At 45.6% G+C, this 7,907-nt stretch overlaps 3 non-coding genes across 3 annotated transcripts; all 3 read left to right on the top strand.

Annotated features, from left to right (window-relative positions):
* Nucleotides 1-3,709: 3,709 nt before the first annotated feature.
* On the top strand, nucleotides 3,710-3,782 carry Trnak-cuu (transfer RNA lysine (anticodon CUU)). The gene has a single exon. It is a non-coding gene; the product is annotated as a tRNA-Lys (tRNA).
* A 1,434-nt stretch (nucleotides 3,783-5,216) lies between these two features.
* Nucleotides 5,217-5,289, top strand: Trnak-cuu (transfer RNA lysine (anticodon CUU)). The gene has a single exon. It is a non-coding gene; the product is annotated as a tRNA-Lys (tRNA).
* A 1,431-nt stretch (nucleotides 5,290-6,720) lies between these two features.
* Nucleotides 6,721-6,793, top strand: Trnak-cuu (transfer RNA lysine (anticodon CUU)). The gene has a single exon. It is a non-coding gene; the product is annotated as a tRNA-Lys (tRNA).
* Nucleotides 6,794-7,907: the final 1,114 nt, after the last annotated feature.

Here is a 7,907-nt window from a genome sequence, read left to right as displayed (position 1 = left end):
GAAAAGAATTTGGAAAAATATTAGTAATCGTGAACTGTCTTCCGACATTCAGGCAACCTGGTACCGAGTTGTTAATAACGTAGTTTCCACTAACGAAAAGTTGCACTCCATTGGTCTTAGTGACACGATTGTGTGCACCCGATGTGACGCAGTTCACACATTGATCCACCGCTTTCTCTGTGGCGGATACGCCGAAATATGGAGGGGACTCCAACGGCGGGTAGCCTTTATAACCAGAACTGTTAGTACTGAGATCAATGTTGAAAAATTACTCTTCCCCGATGGTGTTTTCTTCCCTGTCCAGAAAACCAATGCTGTGTTGTGGTTGTTTGGCAATTATGTACATTACGTTATATCTGAACACGGCAATGACCGTGTTTTAGAATACGAATTATACGAACGAGCAAAATATTATCAGATATGTACGCGCAGGGACCACAAAAAAACTTTTGGTAACATGTTACACATTCTGTTTCAGAGACAAGGGATTGGATAAACATCTTAATAGCCCTCGTCTACGAAAAATGTAGTCACAGGCCAAAGTAGGGGATCGCTGTTGAGGGTGAAGTACGGTGGGGACTTCGTGTGCCCCAGGGCCGCTACGGTAGCCGTGAAGGCCTCGGACAGAACCCCGAAACGGCACTGCGGCTTCACACTTACTGCTGATGAACCCCATATCTCCAGCAACTACTTTCATCTATGATGATTTTCCAGGATCTCGGTAATATCGGAAGGTGGTTTCGTTGCACACAATGCAGTGGAAGCTTCTTGCACGTGTTCCTCAGTTACAATCTTTCTATTTTTGTTTAATTTTTTTCAGTATGAAGCAAGACTGACAATTTATTAATTCCCAAGAAGCCTTAATTTTTCAATTTTCAGTTCTACGGAGGAGAAGCCTCACATGGCGAAGAAGCCAAACATCATTTCATTTCCCTAACTGTCACAGTAAATTTGAAAAAAAAATCAGTCGATATAGCATAGAAGCTCGCCGAAGCAGGCATAAAAGGAGAGCGAATGGATGGGCTGTGTGGGGAGAAGGGAGGCCCAAAAAAAAAAAAAAAAAAAAAAAAAAAAGTAAAAAAAAAAAAGTGGTAGAGCACTGCTCTAATAAACCAGGCATCGGAAGTTCCATTCTCACAGGAGAAAGATGAATTTTGGAAATCAGTTGCGCGTCGTGGCCGTATAGCAAACAGTATCTGTGATGACGAACAATTAGCGACAGGCGTTTTTTTTAAGAATTACTCTCAGATGTGATTAAGGCGAATGGCGCAGATAAAGCATTTGCCAAAGCAGTACAGCATAAAGTGGGACGAGGCAGTCTGAATTATATTTTATACATGTATTTCTCACATATCTCAGAGCCTCTCGCGGTCGTCGTCGTAGTCGTCGTCGTCGTCGTCGTCTTCGTCGTCGCCGCCGCCGCCGCTTCTGCAGAAGTAGCAAATGGCCAGCGTAGCAAATGCGGCGAGGGACGCCCTGCCTTCGATTCCGAATGCACAAAGTGTGTGGTCTTGTTTCTCAGTGTATATTTGGTCGGTCTCGTAAGAGGTTGAATGTAACGAATGGGTGGGAAAGAGCAAGGGGCAGCGGCTGTGTAGAACGAAAACACAAATCCTCAGGGGTGTGAGCGTTTCGAGATGAGTCGTATACATGATATAGTTGGTCGTCAGTGACCATGTGGCCTAATGGATAAGGCGTCGGACTTCGGATCTGATGATTACACGTTCGAATGTTGTCACGCTCGTTTTTTTCCAGTTCTGAAAAAGAAACATACCGTTTTAATGTAGCAATTGAGCAGTACGAAACCGTCTGAATGTTGCTGTTGACCATTCTTTGCTTGGAAATGCTCTTGAGCTTGAAACACACACTACAAGATCGGTGTTAACTAGCGAAATGGTCGGCAGAGTGCCGACACCGCGAGTTTTGAATGGCACTTGCACATCTAAAACAACGTCGGAAAGTAACTCGTTCGGCTTTTGAGTCACATAAAGTATGTGTGTTAAGTTTGACGCCACTAGCTCTGCATGCTGTCATGCAATTTCTTTACCTCTCAGAAATGATTATGACATAAAAGTGAAGTACGTGACGAGTGTGACGTTAGGAAAACATTAGGATGCATGGAGAGATTCTGTATGGGACCACCCAACCCAAACGAGTTCTGTGTGACGTGCTATCCGGCAGGTATTCACCGAGGTAGCCGGCTAGCTCAGTCGTTAGAGCGTTAGACTCTTAATCCTAGGGTCGTGAGTTCGAGCCACACGCTGGGCGGAACGGAATTTTGTTCCGCTGCAGATGTAAATTACCGTTTTTCTGATTAACGAGATGTAATGGAAATAGCAACTTTAAACTTTGCCTACGTCTCTGTCAGTCACAAGGAAACTGTATTTGAATGTGAAGGTGATTTTGTAGACATGTGTGGAAGACATGTTCTGAAATGCAAGTGTTGTAGTTTGGAGAGCACATCGGTTACGTGTCAGATGTGTAGCCAAGCAGTAATGGGTCGCCATAGCTGCAAATATTAGCCGGTAATATGAAGTGTTGTCAGCTGAAGTCTGATGATGCAGACGACCGTAAGGACGAAGTACCCAAGAGTACCGCTAGGCCGCGCCTCTTTAGCTCAGTGGTAGAGCACTGATCTAATAAACCAGGCATCGGAAGTTCCATTCTCACAGGAGAAAGATGAATTTTGGAAATCAGTTGCGCGTCGTGGCCATATAGCAAACAGTATCTGTGATGACGAACAATTAGCGACAGGCGTTTTTTTTAAGAATTACTCTCAGATGTGATTAAGGCGAATGGCGCAGATAAAGCATTTGCCAAAGCGGTACAGCATAAAGTGGCACGAGGCAGTCTCAATTACATTTTACAATTGTATTTCTCACATATCTCAGAGCCTCTCGCGGTCATCGTCGTCGTCGTCGTCGTCGTCGCCGCCGCCGCTTCTGCAGAAGTAGCAAATGGCCATCGTAGCAAATGCGGCGAGGGACGCCCTGCCTTCGATTCCGAATGCACAAAGTGTGTGGTCTTGTTTCTCAGTGTATATTTGGTCGGTCTCGTAAGAGGTTGAATGTAACGAATGGGTGGGAAAGAGCAAGGGGCAGCGGCTGTGTAGAACGAAAACACAAATCCTCAGGGGTGTGAGCGTTTCGAGATGAGTCGTATACATGATATAGTTGGTCGTCAGTGACCATGTGGCCTAATGGATAAGGCGTTGGACTTCGGATCTGATGATTACAGGTTCGAATGTTGTCACGCTCGTTTTTTTGCAGTTCTGAAAAAGAAACATACCGTTTTAATGTAGCAGTTGAGCAGTACGAAACCGTCTGAATGTTGCTGTTGACCATTTTTTGCTTGGAAATGCTCTTGAGCTTGAAACACACACAACAAGACCGGTGTTAACTAGCGAAATGGTCTGCAGAGTGCCGACACCGCGAGTTTTGACTGGCACTTACACATCTAAAACAACGTCGGAAAGTAACTCGTTCGGCTTTTGAGTCACATAAAGTATGTGTGTTAATTTTGACGCCACAAGCTCTGCATGCTGTCATGCAATTTCTTTACCTCTCAGAAATGATTATGACATAAAAGTGAAGTACGTGACGAGTATGACGTTAGGAAAACATTAGGCAGCATGGAGAGATTCTCTATGGGACCACCCAACTCAAACGAGTTCTGTGTGACGTGCTATCCGGCAGGCATTCATCGAGGTAGCCGGCTAGCTCAGTCGGTAGAGCGTCAGACTCTTAATCCTAGGGTCGTGGGTTCGAGCCACACGCTGGGCGGAACGGAATTTGTTCCGCTGCAGATGTAAATTACGGTTTTTCTGATTAACGAGATGTAATGGAAATAGCAACTTTAAACTTTGCCTACGTCTCTGTCAGTCACAAGGAAACTGTATTTGAATGTGAAGGTGATTTTGTAGACATGTGTGGAAGACATGTTCTGAAATGCAAGTGTTGTAGTTTGGAGAGCACATCGGTTACGTGTCAGATGTGTAGCCAAGCAGTAATGGGTCGCCATAGCTGCAAATATTAGCCGGTAATATGAAGTGTTGTCAGCTGAAGTCTGATGATGCAGACGACCGTAAGGACGAAGTACCCAAGAGTACCGCTAGGCCGCGCCTCTTTAGCTCAGTGGTAGAGCACTGATCTAATAAACCAGGCATCGGAAGTTCCATTCTCACAGGAGAAAGATGAATTTTGGAAATCAGTTGCGCGTCGTGGCCATATAGCAAACAGTATCTGTGATGACGAACAATTAGCGACAGGCGTTTTTTTTAAGAATTACTCTCAGATGTGATTAAGGCGAATGGCGCAGATAAAGCATTTGCCAAAGCGGTACAGCATAAAGTGGCACGAGGCAGTCTCAATTACATTTTACAATTGTATTTCTCACATATCTCAGAGCCTCTCGCGGTCATCGTCGTCGTCGTCGTCGCCGCCGCCGCTTCTGCAGAAGTAGCAAATGGCCATCGTAGCAAATGCGGCGAGGGACGCCCTGCCTTCGATTCCGAATGCACAAAGTGTGTGGTCTTGTTTCTCAGTGTATATTTGGTCGGTCTCGTAAGAGGTTGAATGTAACGAATGGGTGGGAAAGAGCAAGGGGCAGCGGCTGTGTAGAACGAAAACACAAATCCTCAGGGGTGTGAGCGTTTCGAGATGAGTCGTATACATGATATAGTTGGTCGTCAGTGACCATGTGGCCTAATGGATAAGGCGTTGGACTTCGGATCTGATGATTACAGGTTCGAATGTTGTCACGCTCGTTTTTTTGCAGTTCTGAAAAAGAAACATACCGTTTTAATGTAGCAGTTGAGCAGTACGAAACCGTCTGAATGTTGCTGTTGACCATTTTTTGCTTGGAAATGCTCTTGAGCTTGAAACACACACAACAAGACCGGTGTTAACTAGCGAAATGGTCTGCAGAGTGCCGACACCGCGAGTTTTGACTGGCACTTGCACATCTAAAACAACGTCGGAAAGTAACTCGTTCGGCTTTTGAGTCACATAAAGTATGTGTGTTAATTTTGACGCCACAAGCTCTGCATGCTGTCATGCAATTTCTTTACCTCTCAGAAATGATTATGACATAAAAGTGAAGTACGTGACGAGTATGACGTTAGGAAAACATTAGGCAGCATGGAGAGATTCTCTATGGGACCACCCAACCCAAACGAGTTCTGTGTGACGTGCTATCCGGCAGGTATTCATCGAGGTAGCCGGCTAGCTCAGTCGGTAGAGCGTCAGACTCTTAATCCTAGGGTCGTGGGTTCGAGCCACACGCTGGGCGGAACGGAATTTGTTCCGCTGCAGATGTAAATTACGGTTTTTCTGATTAACGAGATGTAATGGAAATAGCAACTTTAAACTTTGCCTACGTCTCTGTCAGTCACAAGGAAACTGTATTTGAATGTGAAGGTGATTTTGTAGACATGTGTGGAAGACATGTTCTGAAATGCAAGTGTTGTAGTTTGGAGAGCACATCGGTTACGTGTCAGATGTGTAGCCAAGCAGTAATGGGTCGCCATAGCTGCAAATATTAGCCGGTAATATGAAGTGTTGTCAGCTGAAGTCTGATGACGCAGACGACCGTAAGGACGAAGTACCCAAGAGTACCGCTAGGCCGCGCCTCTTTAGCTCAGTGGTAGAGCACTGCTCTAATAAACCAGGCATCGGAAGTTCCATCCTCACAGGAGAAAGATGAATTTTGGAAATCAGTTGCGCGTCGTGGCCGTATAGCAAACAGTATCTGTGATGACGAACAATTAGCGACAGGCGTTTTTTTTAAGAATTACTCTCAGATGTGATTAAGGCGAATGGCGCAGATAAAGCATTTGCCAAAGCGGTACAGCATAAAGTGGCACGAGGCAGTCTCAATTACATTTTACAATTGTATTTCTCACATATCTCAGAGCCTCTCGCGGTCATCGTCGTCGTCGTCGCCGCCGCCGCTTCTGCAGAAGTAGCAAATGGCCATCGTAGCAAATGCGGCGAGGGACGCCCTGCCTTCGATTCCGAATGCACAAAGTGTGTGGTCTTGTTTCTCAGTGTATATTTGGTCGGTCTCGTAAGAGGTTGAATGTAACGAATGGGTGGGAAAGAGCAAGGGGCAGCGGCTGTGTAGAACGAAAACACAAATCCTCAGGGGTGTGAGCGTTTCGAGATGAGTCGTATACATGATATAGTTGGTCGTCAGTGACCATGTGGCCTAATGGATAAGGCGTCGGACTTCGGATCTGATGATTACAGGTTCGAATGTTGTCACGCTCTTTTTTTTTCCAGTTCTGAAAAAGAAACATACCGTTTTAATGTAGCAATTGAGCATACGAAACCGTCTGAATGTTGCTGTTGACCATTTTTTGCTTGGAAATGCTCTTGAGCTTGAAACACACACAACAAGACCGGTGTTAACTAGCGAAATGGTCGGCAGAGTGCCGACACCGCGAGTTTTGACTGGCACTTGAACATCTAAAACAACGTCGGAAAGTAACTCGTTCGGCTTTTGAGTCACATAAAGTATGTGTGCTAATTTTGACGCCACTAGGTCTGCATGCTGTCATGCAATTTCTTTACCTCTCAGAAATGATTATGACATAAAAGTGAAGTACGTGACGAGTGTGACGTTAGGAAAACATTAGGCAGCATGGAGAGATTCTGTATGGGACCACCCAACCCAAACGAGTACTGTGTGACGTGCTATCCGGCAGGTATTCACCGAGGTAGCCGGCTAGCTCAGTCGGTAGAGCGTCAGACTCTTAATCCTAGGGTCGTGGGTTCGAGCCACACGCTGGGCGGAACGGAATTTTGTTCCGCTGCAGATGTAAATTACCGTTTTTCTGATTAACGAGATGTAATGGAAATAGCAACTTTAAACTTTGCCTACGTCTCTGTCAGTCACAAGGAAACTGTATTTGAATGTGAAGGTGATTTTGTAGACATGTGTGGAAGACATGTTCCGAAATGCAAGTGTTGTAGTTTGGAGAGCACATCGGTTACGTGTCAGATGTGTAGCCAAGCAGTAATGGGTCGCCATAGCTGCAAATATTAGCCGGTAATATGAAGTGTTGTCAGCTGAAGTCTGATGATGCAGACGACCGTAAGGACGAAGTACCCAAGAGTACCGCTAGGTCGCGCCTCTTTAGCTCAGTGGTAGAGCACTGCTCTAATAAACCAGGCATCGGAAGTTCCATCCTCACAGGAGAAAGATGAATTTTGGAAATCAGTTGCGCGTCGTGGCCATATAGCAAACAGTATCTGTGATGACGAACAATTAGCGACAGGCGTTTATTTTAAGAATTACTCTCAGATGTGATTAAGGCGAATGGCGCAGATAAAGCATTTGCCGAAGCGGTACAGCATAATGGGCACGAGGCAGTCTGAATTACATTTTACAGATGTATTTCTCACATATCTCAGAACCTCTCGCGGTCGTCGTCGTCGTCGTCGTCGTCGTCGTCGTCGCCGCCGCCGCCGCCGCCGCCGTTTCTGCAGAAGTAGCAAATGACCATCTTAGCAAATGCGGCGAGGGACGCCCTGCCTTCGATTCCGAATGCACAAAGTGTGTGGTCTTGTTTCTCAGTCTATATTTGGTCGGTCTCGTAAGAGGTTGAATGTAGCGAATGGGTGGGAAAGAGCAAGGGGCAGCGGCTGTGTAGAACGAAAACACAAATCCTCAGGGGTGTGAGCGTTTCGAGATGAGTCGTATACATGATATAGTTGGTCGTCAGTGACCATGTGGCCTAATGGATAAGGCGTCGGACTTCGGATCTGATGATTACAGGTTCGAATGTTGTCACGCTCGTTTTTTTGCAGTTCTGAAAAAGAAACATACCGTTTTAATGTAGCAATTGAGCAGTACGAAACCGTCTGAATGTTGCTGTTGACCATTTTTTGCTTGGAAATGCTCTT

This window comes from Schistocerca gregaria, unplaced genomic scaffold, assembly GCF_023897955.1.
Source record: "Schistocerca gregaria isolate iqSchGreg1 unplaced genomic scaffold, iqSchGreg1.2 ptg000073l, whole genome shotgun sequence".
In the NCBI taxonomy this organism is placed as follows: domain Eukaryota; kingdom Metazoa; phylum Arthropoda; class Insecta; order Orthoptera; family Acrididae; genus Schistocerca; species Schistocerca gregaria.
The sequence above is the reverse complement of the archived record's forward strand: the minus strand, read 5'-3'. Positions and strand labels throughout refer to the sequence as shown.